The sequence below is a fragment of the Ovis canadensis genome, chromosome 6 (genome assembly GCF_042477335.2).
Source record: "Ovis canadensis isolate MfBH-ARS-UI-01 breed Bighorn chromosome 6, ARS-UI_OviCan_v2, whole genome shotgun sequence".
In the NCBI taxonomy this organism is placed as follows: domain Eukaryota; kingdom Metazoa; phylum Chordata; class Mammalia; order Artiodactyla; family Bovidae; genus Ovis; species Ovis canadensis.
Window position 1 is genome coordinate 109,236,740 of NC_091250.1, and position 14,751 is coordinate 109,251,490.

Below are 14,751 nucleotides of genomic sequence, written 5' to 3' on the forward strand. Positions count from 1 at the left end.
AGTTAAATAAGCAGGGTGACAATACACAGGCTTGATGTACTCCTTTCCTGATTTGGAACCAGTTTGTTGTTCCATGTCCAGTTCTAACTATCCATTCTTGACCTGCACACAGATTTTTCAGGAGGCAGGTCAGGTATTCTGGTATTCCCATCTCTTTGAGAATTTTCCACAGTTTGTTGTGATCCACACAGTCAAAGTCTTTGGCATAGTCAATAAAGAAGAAGTAGATGTTTTTCTGGAACTCTCTTTTCGATGATCCATGGTGCCATGATGAAAATCAAGATACAGAACATTTCCATCACCCCCAAAACTTACTTGTGGACTTTGTACTGATTCTTACCTTCAAGATACAGAACATTTCCATCACCCCTTGTTTCAGTAACAGTCAGTACACAAGACATTTGTATTTTGTCTCTATAGCTTTGCTTGCTGTAAAATTTCACATGGATGGATCATACACAGTTATTTATAGGTTTTTATATTTTAAAACTCAGAATCCATGTTGCCACATGTATCAATAGATGTTTCTTTTCTATTGCTGAAATATTTTCTGTTGTATACCAAATGTGTTTATCCATTCATTCACCTGTTAATAGGTATTTGTGTTGTTTCCACTTTGCAGCTACTATGAATAAAAATTCTGTGAACATTAATATGCAAGCTTTTTTTTGGTGGACACTTGCTTTCTTTTCCCTTGGATTAATAATGGAACTGCTAGGTCATATGGAAAGAGACAGCTTTCATAAGAAACAAGCAAACAGGTCTTCAAAATGGTTGTACCATTTTATACCCTCAATAGCAATGTCTGAAAGTTGAAATTGTTTCATATACTCCAGAACAGTTGGATTTTTAATGTCTAATTTTAGCTATTCTAGTGGGTATGGAGTGATGTATCATTGTGATTTTAATTTGCATTTCCCTGGTGACTAATGATGTTGAATTTCTTTTTATGTGCTAATTAGCTATTCTTCTCTATCCTTTGATAATTAGTGCAAGGTGTCTATTCAGATCTCCTGCTCTTTTGAAAAATTGGACTGTCTTCTTCTTATTGAATTGTAAAGGTACTTTATATTATCTGGTTTCAAGTCCATTGTCAAACATATGTGTTGCAAATAATCTTCTAGTTGAAGGCTGGCTTTATTTTCTTAATTGTGTCTTTCAAAGAGTGGAATTTTAAAATTTTTGTGAAGTTTGTTTTATTACTATTTCTTATATGGTCAGTGCTTTCTGTGTCCTAATATAGCTTTTCCCTCATAGAAATTGCAACATTTTTCTTCTGTATTTTCCTCTATTACGTTTCTTTTATAAAGTTAAAAAGTTTTAACCTCTACTTTTAGGTTTCTGATTTATTTCACATAAAATTTTTAAATGATGTAGTGAAGGAAGTATAATTGTTCCATACTGATATTCAGTTGCCCTAGGACCTATTGTTGAAACGACTATTTCCCTAGACATTGCATTGTGGTAAAAAACCTATTAGCCATATATGTGTAGGTTCATTTTTGAACTCTATTTTGTTCTACTGATCTGTTTATCTATCATCATAGTAATACCAAACTGTTCTTATAACTCTGAATCCATGTTGCCACATATATCAATAGACGTTTCTTGATACATGTGACAACATGGATTCTGAGTTTTAAAATATTAAAACCTATAAATAACTATTTATGACCCATTCAATTTATAGTTAGTCTTGAAGTCAGAAAATATGAGCATTCCAATTTTGTTTTTGTTTTGTTTTTAAAGATTTGTTCTGGCTATTTTGTATCACTTGTGTTTCTATCTAAATTTTAGAATCAGGAAATACCTTGGTGGTCTAGTGGTTAGGACTCAGTGCTTTCGCTGTAGTGGCCCACATTCAGTCCCTAGTTGGGGAGCTAAGATCCTGCAAGCCATGTGGTTCATCCCCATACAAAAATCTGCAAATTATAAATACTGGAGAGGATCTGGAGGAGTGTGGAAGAAAGGGAACCCTTCCACACTGTTGGTGGGAATGTAAAATTGGTGCAGCCACCTAGGAGAATAGGACAAGTTCCTTAGGAAAAAAAACAAACAAACAAACTAAAAGTAGAGCTGTGCAATCCCACTCCTAGGCAAATATCCAGAGAAAACCCTAATTTGAAAGGATAAATGCTGAAAATTCCTGGCAGACCAGTAGTTAGCACTCAGTGCTTTCACTGCTGGGACCTGGACTCAAAGAGTTGCAAAGAGATGGACATGACTGAAGCAACTTAGCAAATGTGATTTTGATTGAGATTTCATTGTATCTATATTCTAATTTAGAGAGAATTGGTACGTTAACAACACTGAGTCTTCTAATCCATGACTGATATATCTCTCAGCAGCTTACTTAAATCTTCTTTAATGGTTCTCAGAAAGAAAAAATTTGAAGAAGTTCCATCCTGTGCCTAATTTGATGATTTTGTTGATGTTGTTGTTGTTCGTGAAAGTGTCACCCAACTCTTTCTGACCCCATGGACTGTAGCCTGCCAGGCTCCTCTGTCCATGGGATTTCCCAGGCAATAATTCTGAAGTGGGTTGCTGTGCCCTCCTCCAGGGGATCGTCCCGACCCAGGGATCAAACCCACATCTCTTATGTCTCCTGCATTGACAGGTGGGTTCTTTACCACTACTGCCACCTGGAAAGCCCCAGGAAGTTGTTTCTCATGAGTAGGTATTAAATTTTACCAAGTGGTTTTTCTGAATTTTATTTAGAGAACCATGTAGATTTTCTTTTTTAGTTTATTAATATGGCGAATTACATTGATTATTTTTCAGAGATTAGAACAACCTTCCCTTACTGGGGTAAACCCCATTGGTCATGGTGCATTATTCTTTCTATATATTGGTAAGTTGGATTTCATAATATTTTATTAGGAACTTTTCCAACTAGGCTCAGAAGAGAGATTTTTTTTTTTTAATTCAGTTTTAATTTATTTTCATCACTTGTTCTTCATGATCCAGATATTTTAAAATGTAATGAAAATTAACTTTCCATATGTCAGGGACTGGCACTAAAAAAATTTTTGGACTGCAAATGGGTTATACAAATGAAAGTATCAAATGGAGATCCAGTTATCAAAATGAAAGCACTCAACATATTAAAAGTTCACAATTATTTGTTTAGAGCACATAAAAAAGTCAGCTCACTAACCAACTGTTGAGATTTTAAAGAACTATTGCAGAGGTTTGAAGAAAATAGATTTATTAGTTAACTTATAAAGATTAAAGAGCTTGAAACAAGTATTAAAAAGAAATTTGTGCCTTTATTAGAATGGTGTTAGGCTTTAAATATACCAATTTGGGTAATCAAATTATTCATTTTTTAATAAGAAATGACACTACAGAACTGCAATACTGGTCCAACAGTCTTGTCTTTACTTTTCCTTTAAAGCGAGAAAACAGAATGCGAGTAATCAGAAAGCACTAGCAGGCATCAGTTAATCCAAGACACTAGCTTCTTAGTTCCAAAAGCACTTGCAAAGAAAACCATTGAGGGGCACAGGAGGGTGGAAGCACTTCATAATAACTGGAATCCCATGAGTGTGTGTGTACGCCAAGTCTCACAGGCTATTTTTTGTATTTATCCTTTACTTGGTCACTTTTTTTTTTACCCTCAAATACTAGTTTTTCTTTGACTTTTTTTCCTCAAAGTATAAAAAGTATGAAATATAAACAAGCTCTTGCATTGCACACTTCAAAGTGTACAATTCAAGCATTATAGAGCTATCTACATACTGATAAATCCCATCAAATCTCGGATAATTCAATAATATACAAAATACCAGGGCACAGAAAGAACTAAAACCCACTTCTTTTTGATACACGTAAGATTCAAATATTCAATCTAAAGAAAAACACTTAATCATTTTGGCTCTCCTCTACATTCGCATGTTGATATACTTATTAAAATATTCCTGTATAATTAATGTTTGGTCTTATTATTTCAAGTCAGGTTTAAAACCAGCCATCCAGACAAAACAGGTAATCAGAAAGACTATTTCTTCCCCACCTCCCTAACCCCAATAACTATGAAGCCAATTTTACGACATGACTCCAAACACTGGATTGTGACGACAAATGCTAGGTCCAATTTCTTCATAATCCTTTTTGGTGTGGCATACTTGGTAGAACTCAGGTGTGGAAGCCAGCATAGATCCTCCAAACCAAACTGTGTATCGTTGCATGTGATGTGTAATGACTTGTACATCAATAGGTTTCGGCTTCAATCTACCACCACTCAACTCCTCACTTAATTTCAGCCTGGCATCTACAGTTCTTTTCAAATCTCTTTGCAAACGACGTCCAAAGTCCCTGAACATGGTTGAACCTCCAGAGAGGACAATATTCTTGTAGAGAGGACGTCTGACATCAATAGGACAATTCTGAATTACTTCATCTACAACTTCTGAGATAGGCTGGGTAAAGTCTGGGTTAGCAAACTCTGGATGAAAGAAGATTTCAGGTCCCAAGAATCTCTCATATCCAACATCAATGGAAAACTCTTTCTTTGAAATAGCATTGATTCCAGTATACTGTTTAATCCACTTTGATCCATCTGTATCATACTTGTTAAATTCTTTTACTAAGTCTGGGCAGACATAACTATAGCGCTCCTTCACTGCCTTAGCAGTTTCCAAGGATTGCTCTGGAGGAATTCCTACTTCTCGGTCTCTCAACAGTTGCTGAATAAAATATGTTATATCTCGTCCTGCGATTGGAATGTGCTTAATACAGCTGCCAATCACATACCCTTCAGCCACAGGGATGACATGAGTGACACCGTCTCCACTGTCTATTACCGTACCAGTCAACGTCCGTTCTCCTACTTGTCTGGAGGTCCAAGATGCAGCTAAGGCAAGAACGGCCTGTACAGCAATGTACAAGCCAGGAACATTGAAGGACTCAAACATTATTTCAGCAGTATATTCCCTGTTTTCTGGAGTATTCAGTGGAGGTTCAGTCAAAAGAAAATAATGATCTTCAGGTTCTGCCCTTAAATATTTAAAGATCACTTGCTCCATAAACCTTTCCATCAAGTCCCAATCTTCAACTATACCATGGCGGATTGGCTACTTTGTTGCATATGTAGGTTTTTCTATTGCTTCATCACCAATGAAGAAGTCTAGGTCATCAACACCTTTCATCACCCTCCTTTGAGCTTGATCTCCCACTTTTGCTGACTCCTTAATAGCAATACAGGAAGGGATGATAAACTGTGGTTCTGTATTTCCAGCATATCCTAATTTTGTATACCCCGTGCCACAGTCCACCACACAGGCCGGCAGCCGTCCCGCCATCTTCCTCCTCGCCTGCTGCTGCTGCTGCCGCCGTCTGCTCCGTGCCGTTTGGGGCCAGGGATGGGCGGCGGGAGGTAGAAGCTATCTGACCATCCACGGCCGGGCCACCCTCTCCGTCTTGGGGGGAGCCGGGAAGCCGAAGCAGTAGCGAGAGAGAAGCAGGCTCGGTCAGCGGCTACCACTCGAGAGATTGGTTTTTAACTTTCTTTTCTTATAATAGGTTTACTTTTGGTATCAGGGTAATGCTAGAATCATAATGAGTTGAGAAGTCTGCCCTCTATTTTCTGAAGCTTTCTTAAGATAACTAATTATATTTTCCTCAGATGTTGGATAAAATTCACCAGTGAGTGTGTCTTGAATTAGAATGGGTTTTTTTGGTAAGATTTTAAGATATTTCACTTATTCAAATAATATAGGGGTCTTTAGGTATTTAATTTCTTTATGCCAGTTTATGCTTTTATAAATTTTGGCTATCAAGGACTTGGTCTATTTCTTCTGAGTTCTAGAATTTATTGCAATAAATATGTTTAAAACATTCTTTTATGATTATTTTAATATGTATATAATCTATGGTGATATCTCTCTTTCATTTCCATACTGGTAATTCATGTCTTCTTTTTTATTTTTGATTCTTCTAAGCTAGTTTATTATTCTACTGATCTCTTTAAAAATTTAGATTTGGATTCATTGATTTTTCACTGTTGTTTGTATTTTATTTTTAATTAGAATTTTTATAGCAAATTTATTAAGATATAGTTCACATCCCATATAATAATTTACCCATTTAGAGTCTACACTCAAAGTTGTCTGTCTTGGTTTTTTTTAGTATTATATATTCAGAGTTGTACAACTATTACCATAATGAATTTGAGAACATTTTCATAACCCCAAAAAGAAATCTATCCAGTCACTCTTCATTTTCCCAATGTACCCTTCCCCAGCCCTAGACAACCACTAAACTACTTTCTATCTTTATAAATTTGCCTCTTTTGGACATTGCATGTCAATGGAGTCATCTAATTTGTGGTTCTTTTGTGACTGGCTTCTTTCACTTAGCATGTTTTCAAGGTTCATTTATACTGTAGCATGCATATGTTTATTTTTATTGTTGAATATTATTCTCTTGTATGGCTACATCACACTTTGATTATCCATTCATCAATTGATGGACATTTGGATTGTTTGCCATGTTTGGCTATTGTGAACAATGGTGGTATGTTATTTGTGTACAAGTTTTGTATGGACATATGTTTTCATTTTGCCTAGTATATATACCTAGTAGTTGAATTGTTGGGCCAAATGTTAACTCTGAGGACATACCAGGCTGTTTTCCAAAGTAGCAGCATCATATTATATTCCCATCAGCAGCTTGGGAGGGTTTCTCTTTTTCCACATCCTTACCAATTCTTGTCATTATCTTCTTTTTGATCATAACCATTCTAGTGAAGGACAGTGGCAAAGAATGTTCAAACTACTGCACAGTTGTGCTCATTTCACATGCTAGCAGGTTATGCTCAAAATCCTTCAAGCTAGGCTTCAGCAGTACATAAACCAAGAACTTCCAGATGTTCAAGCTGGATTTGGAAAAGCCAGAGGAACCAGAGATCAAATAGCCAACATCAGTTGGATCATAGAAAATGCAAGATAATTCCATAAAAACTACTTCTGCTCAGTTGACTACACTAAAGCCTTTGACTGTGGATTAAAACAAACTGGGAAATTCTTAAAGAGATGGGAATACCAGGTCACCTTACCTGCCTTCTGTAAAGCCTGTGTGCAGGTCAAGAAGCAACAGTTAGAACCAGACATGGAACAACGGACTGATTCCAAATTGGGAAAGGAGTACATCAAGGCTATATATTGTCACCCTGATTGTTTAACTTATATGTCGTGTACAAATTGCAAAATGCCAGGCTGGATGAATCAAAGGCTGGAATCAAAATTGCCAGGAGAAATATCAACAACCTCAGGTATGCAGAAAACACCATCCTTATGGCAGAAAGCAAAGAGGAACTAAAGAATCTTTTAGTGAATGGGAAAGAGGAGAGTGAAACAGCTAGCTTATAACTAAACATTCAAAAAACTAAGATCATGGCATCCAGTCCAATCACTTCATGGCAAATAGATGGGGAAAAAGTGGAAGCAGTGACGTATTTCATTTTCTTGGGCTACAAAATCACTGCAGACAGTGACTAAAGTCATGAAATTAAAAGATGCTATGGCCCCATGTGGGTCTGCAAAAAAAAAAAAAAAAAAGATGCTTGCTCTTTGGACAAACCTGGAGAGCATATTAAAAAGCAGAGACATCACTTTGCCAACAAAGGTCCATATAGTCAAAGATATGGTTTTTCCAGTAGTCATGTACGGATGTGAGTGTTCGACCATAAATAAGACTGTGTGCTGAAGAATTGATACTTTTGAACTATGGTGCTAAAGATTCTTGAGAGCCCTTTGGACAGCAAGGTGGTCAAACCAGTCAATCCTAAAGGAAATCAGTCCTGAATATTCATTGAAAGGACTGATGCTGAAGGTGAGAGGGCAGGAGGAGAAGGAGAGACAGAGGATGAGATGGTTGGATGGCATCACCGACTCAAAGGACGTGAGTTTGAGCAAACTCTGGGAGATAGTGAAGGATATGGAAGCCTGGTGTGGTGCAGTCCATGGGGTCATAAAGAGTTGTACATGACTTAGTGACTGAACAACAATCCTAGTGGATGTGAATTGGTATCTCACTGTGGTTTTGATCTACATTTCCATGATTGCTAAAGATGTTCCTTTTCTCCTGAGCTGGAGTTTGGTAGAAACTGTGTTGACTTTGTAGATAATTTAGGGAACGTTGCCATCTTGGTAACATTTTTTCTTCCGTGAACACAGTATGCCTTTCCATTTATTTAGGCCTTTATTTTCTTCAGTGATATGTTATAGTCTTCAGCCAGAAGTCTTGTACTTTTGTTAAATTTATTCATAAACATTTTCTTCTTTTTGATGTTATTATAAATGAAGTTATTTTCTCAGTTTCATTTTTGGAGGGTTCGTAGGTATTGTATAGACCTACAGTTGACTTTTGTGTACTACTCTTCTATCCAGCAACCTTGGATTGTTGAACTTGATTATTACTCTTAGTTTTCCCTGATAGCTTAGTTGGTAAAGAATCTGCCTGCAATCTTTCCTGCAATGCAGGAAACCCCGGTTCAATTCTTGGGTCAGGAAGATCCCCTGGAGAAGGGATAGGCTACCACTCCAGTATTCTTGGGCTTCCCTCTTGGCTCACCTGGTAAAGAATCCACCTGCAGTGTGGGAGACCTGGATTCCATCCCTCGGTTGGGAAGATCCCCTGGAGAAGGGAAAGGGTACCCATTCCAGTATTCTGGGCTAGAGAATTCCACAGACTGTATAGTCCATGGGGTTGCAAAGAGGCAGACATGACTGAGTGACTTTCACGTGTGTGTGTGTGTGTGTGTGTGTTCCTTAGGATATTCTGTATTCAAGATTATGTCATTTGTGAATAGACATAGTTTTGGTTCTTTTTTTTCCCAATCTGGATGCCTTTTATTTCATTTTTCCCCACTACCTCTCTGGCTGGAAACTCCAGTGCAGTGTTGAATAAAAATGTCAAGAAAGGACATCCTTGCCTTGTTTCTGATATTATGAGGAAAATGATCAATTTTTCATCCTTAAGTTTGATTGTTGTTGTTGTTCAGTCACCAAGTTGTGTTCAACCTTTTGAGACTTTATGGGCTGCAGCCCGCCAAGTTCTTCTGTCCATGGGATTTTTCCAGGCAAGAGTACTGATGTGGGCTGCCATTTCCTTCTCCAGGGTATCTTCCCAACTGAAGGATTGATCCTGTGTCTCCTGCACTGGCAAGGAGATTCTTTACCATTGAGCTATGAGGGAAGCCCATAAGGTTGATTAGCTGAGGGTTTTTGTAGATGCTGTTTGTCATATTGAGGAAGTTTCCTTCTGTTCTTAGTTTGTTGAATATTTTTATCATGAGATGTTGAATTTTTAAACATGTTTTGCATCTATTGGGATGATTCTGTTGGAATTGTTCTTTATTCTAGTGATATAATCTATTAATTGATGTTTGGATGTTAAGTCACTGTTGCATTTTTGAGATAATTCCTGCTTGGTTATGTTGCATAATACTTTTTGTAAATTGCTTGTTTCAGTTTGCTAGTATTGTGTTGAGCATTTTTGCTTATATACTCACACAAAATTGCTTTATGGTTTTCTTTTTTTGTGAAATCCTTTGTGTGGTTTTGGTACTGAGGTAATACAGTCCTCATAGGAAGAGTTGGGAAATGTTCACTCTTCTGTTTTCTGATAGTTTGTGAAGAGTTGTTATTTTGAAAAATTTTGTTTGAACTAACTAGTGAAGCCATCTGGGTCTCAACTTTTCTTCTGAATAATATTTTAATTTCTAATTTAATGTCTTTACTTTTTCTAGATCTATTTGGATTTTCTTTTTCTTTTTAAGGTAGCTTTGGTAGTTTGTGCCCTTCAAAGTTTATCCATTTCATTTAGTTACCTAATTTGTTTCCATACATTTGTTCATAGCATTCCCTTGTTATCCTTTCCTGTATGGTCAGAAATAGTGTCTTCTTTTTCATTCCTGACTGTAGTTGAGGAATTTGAGTCTTCTCTTTTCTTTGCTTGAAGAGTCTAGTTTAATGTTTGCCAATTTTATCAATTTTTTCCAAAAAAATAGGATTTACTTTTATTAGTTGTCTGTATTGTTTTCCTATTTTCTATTTGATATATTACTACTCTGATCTATTATTTCCCTCTTTTTGTTTGCTTTAGATTTAATTTGTTCTTTTTCTATTGTCTTAAGATGGAACTTTAGATTATTGATTTAAAATCCCTTTTTTCTTTTAATGTAGGCATTTAAAACTATAAAAATTTGCTTTAGATGTGTTCCATAAGTTTTGGTATGCTGTATTTTCATTCATTCATCTCAAAGTGTTTTCCAATTTTCATTGTGATTTCTTCTTTGACCCATTGGTTATTTAGTGGTGTTATTTAATGTCTATACGTTTGTTAATTTCCCATATTTGCTTGTTATTAATTTATAATTTCACTCAATTGTGGTAGTTGGAGAACATACTTGATATGATTTCAATCTTTTAACATTTATTAAGGTTTGTTTTATGGCCTAGCATATGGTCTATCCTAGAGAATGTTCTGTGTGCACTTGAGAAGAATATGTATTCTCCTGTTGAGTAGAGAGTTCTATAAATGTCTTTTAGTTCTAGTTGGTTAAAGCTGTTAAAGTGTGCTACATTTTTATTAGGTAGTATCTTTTTTCTCCTTTTCTCCTTGTCCCCACTCCCCCTTTCTCTCCTTTTCTTTTGTGTCTGTATGTGTGTGTGTGTGTGTGTGAATGACATATTATTCATTATTTTTTATGCCCATTTTCCTCCTGGGTCATTCATTTTTGTTGAGGGGACTTTTATAGCTATATGATTTTTAGGAATGTTTGGGCTGAGTTATAGAACTGACTATATGCTTAAAATGGTTAGTTTTTAAAATATAAATTATAGGCAATGGCACCCCACTCCAGTACTCTTGCCTGGAAAATCCCACGGGCGGAGGAGCCTGGTAGGCTGCAGTCCATGGGGTTGCTAAGAGTCAGACATGACTGAAGTGACTTAACAGCAGCATACTACATTAAAGTTGATTTTAAAAGAAATTAAAAATTCTGGGTAAAAAATATTTAAGATTATAAATTGTAGTTTCTTAGAGTAACAAATTACTGTATTGAACAGGATGATTTTGAAAACTTACTCCCTTAAAAGAGATTTTAAAAAATCTATCTCATTAGAACTGATTCAAATGTATTCTTTTTTAATGGCTGAGTAATTAAAATAAATAAATAAATAAAATAAAATAAATAAAAAGTAAAAAAAAAAATCTATCACACCCTTTTCTAATGGGTATTTAAATCTATTTTTCACTTCCCCTGAACTTATATAAATCCAATTTTTCTCTACAAAGTTCAGATTTTTTTATATTGTTTTATAAAATTCTTCTGCCTTTATTGTTATTATTTAAAGTTTTTTAAAGTTACTGATGATTGGAAATATCTGACCTTAAAATTCTAGCTGTCAACCATGTCAGGTTAAGAGAGCATATTTACATCAATTGTCCTTTGTTCTAAAATACAATGTTTTCCTTATGTTCATTTAAAAAGAAAGGGTTGGTTTCAACTATTACTCTTCTCCCAATATTGCCTGTGAAGTAAAAAGCAATTTTGCATAGGTTAAAAGCCTAAATTAACCCTTAAAAAAAAGCGGGTGGACTTGTCAAGTCATCTCAATGGACTCACTCAGAATTCAAAGGAACAATAAATCAGAGCCTTCATTATATGTCTTTAGCCTGGAAAAAATCCTTTTGCAAGAGAAAGCTAATCATTTAACAAATATGCATTCCCATGGGAAAATGTTTGCGTATACTAATGATAACCCTCAACATTCTAAAAGAATAAAGTACTCAACAAAACCCTTTGAGTACTTACTAAAAGTAAGGTATGGTGTGAATTTGGTATAGCAATAGTTTATAATGTTGAAGGCATGTTTTGAGACTTATATCCAAGTTTTAATATTAAGGTCAATACATATCACTGGGCTTCTAGTTATGAGAACTGAAGTGGTGGAGGTGAATGAATAATGCTGTCATTGTTTTTCCAAATGTTTATTTTAATAGATCTGTCTCAGGTGGTTAATTCTAGTTGATGCTAATAAACTTCTTTTGATTTGGTTTGAAATAATGATATATAGAAAAATGAATGAATGTTCTCTAAAAAGACATCTTATAAATGTAAAATATAAATTTTAACTTAAACATATAATCTGGCTGTAAATTAAGGAACATCAGATGGTGTTCTTCCTTTATAACGCTTACTACAATGTTGTTTGTGTGTTCATTTGTTTAATGTCTGTGTCCCACATCTGACTCTCATGTATATATATTTTACCACTATATGGCCAGTACCTTGAGGGCAAGAGGAGAAGGGGAAGGCAGAGATTGACATGGTTGGATACCATCACTTACTTAATGGACATGAGTTTGAGCAAACTCCAGGAGATAGTGAAGGACAGGGAAGCTTGGCATGCTGCAGTTCATGGGGTTGCAAAGAGTCAGACATGACTTAGTGACTGAACAACAACAATCCAGTACCTAGAACCATGTCTGGCGTGTAGCATATACTCTAAAATACTGTTGAATGGTCAAATAAATAAAATGTCAAGACCTGCCTTGAAATCCAATCTTAACTCGATTCTCACTTAAGAAATAAGTCGAGCAAGTTACACTCTTGTCTTCCTTTTCCCCTTCGGTAGTTTAGTGATAACAATACCTTACATATAATACATTATGTTTATATAATATTCAAAACATTTTCACAACATTCACTGAATGATTACTATGTACCAGGTGCACTTCTAGGTTTTAAGGATACAGCAAAACTTCTAGGTTTTAAGGATAAACCAAAAAGAACAAAAATCTGAACCTTCATTGAGTTTCTGTTCTAATGAAATCTGCTGTTTTGTTTTGGTCCTCACAACAACCCTGTGAGGTGAGTAGGACTGATACTGTTAACTTACTACTGTGGAAATAGAGACTTGAAATTAAGTGGTTACTCCAGATCAATGCCAGACCATGTGTATGGATGTGAGAGTTGGACCATAAAGAAGGCTGAGCGCCGAAGAATTGATGTTTTTGAACCGTGGTGTTGGAGAAGACTCTTGATGGTCCCTTGTACTGCAAGGAGATCCAACCAGTCAATTCTAAAGAAAATCAAGCCTGAATATTCATTGAAAGGACTGATGCTGAAGCTCCAATACTTTGGCCACCTGATGTGAAGAGGTGACTCACTGAGAAAGACTGAAGGCAGGAGAAGGGGGTGACAGAGGATAAGATGGTTAGATGGCATCATCGACTCAATGGACATGAGTTTGAGCAAACTGTGGGAGGTAGTGAAGGACAGGGAAGCCTGGCATGCTAAAGTCCATGGGGCCACAAAGAGTTGGACATGACTGAGCAACTGAACAACAATCAGATCAATCAGCTAGTGAGTCCAAAAACCATCTATTTTATATCCAATGCTTTGTCTTCCTCCCCTAACTCCTCATTTATCAGGTAGGAACTTTTTTGAGGAAAAATAAGATCCAGTTTATACAACATCTTCTAAATATACTGCATAAATACAAAGTGATGATGTGATTCAGGCTTTAAAGTAGCTTTAAAAATTAGGGCATTTCAAGATACCTTAAATCCCAAAGGAAATTTAATATTTTGGCCTGATCTCCTTTCTTTGGATATGACTTGTTATTTATGTAGCACCTGACTCTTATACCTAGACCCTTGGCTGTAGGAGCTGGAGCTTCCTGCTGTTAAATGTTCTAATACTGTACATTAGTATGGAAATCTAGACAGTGCCCATAGTGGATAACATATGAGTTGCTGAACAAGGGAAACTATTATGCCATCTGCTGCCTCTTATAAAGTGTGTTACTACCCTACTCATTTTCTGAATCAACATACCAAAGGCACCATAAGTAATGTAAATGATAGTGGCTTGCACATTTTTTAACTAAAGCAGTTTATAAGAAAGAAACTTTGTGCCTCTTCTCAATTTTAATTGATGCCATGGAAAATTATTTTTGTCCTTCAAACTGTTTTAATGGGATAATCTTTTACTAGGCCATCAGATAGCCCATATTCAAATGAATGCAAGAATTTTTTTTTGTAGGAACTTATAGCAGTTCTTGTGCTGATAATAAGCTGTTCATGGAAAATCTGGCATTTAATTTGAGCACTTTAAATTTTAAAAAGGATAAAGTACCCCCAAATATGCTTAGGCTTATAGAGGAACCTGGAAAAATAGATCTATTTGATTGAAGTGACAAAGTAATTTGTTTATAAATATGCCCTAAAGGCCATACATTTGATATAATCCTATTTGATCTTTTATCCTACTATAGAATTAGGTATCCATGGAAAAACACTTCTCAAATTGTGTTCCTTGAGTGTGTTTCTTAATATTAATAAGTATTACTGGAGAGAAGAAAGGTTTCTGTAGTCAAATATGATGAAAATGCCGTTAAAGAGGTTTCTTCAGTCAGAGCCTATAATATGTTACTTGGCCAACAAAGGTCCATAATATAATCAAAGCTATGGTTTTTCCACTAGTCATGCATGGATGTGAGAGCTGAACCATAAAGAAGTTTGGGTGCCAAAGAACTGATGCTTTTGAACTGTGGTATTGGAGAAGACTCTTGAGAGTCCCTCGGACTGCAGGGAGGTCAAGCCAGTCAATCCTAAAGGAAATTAACCCTGAATATTCATTGGAAGGACTGATGCATTTAGCTTAGTTTGTCTTCATCATCTTACATAGATTGTTAAAATAACTCTTTACCTCAGCACTCACTATTCAATAGAAATACA

General features: G+C 35.8%; 1 pseudogene; it reads right to left on the reverse strand.

Annotated features, from left to right (window-relative positions):
- Positions 1-3,353: 3,353 nt before the first annotated feature.
- On the reverse strand, positions 3,354-5,482 carry LOC138442175 (actin-related protein 3 pseudogene; annotated as a pseudogene).
- Between the last annotated feature and the right edge of the window lie 9,269 nt (positions 5,483-14,751).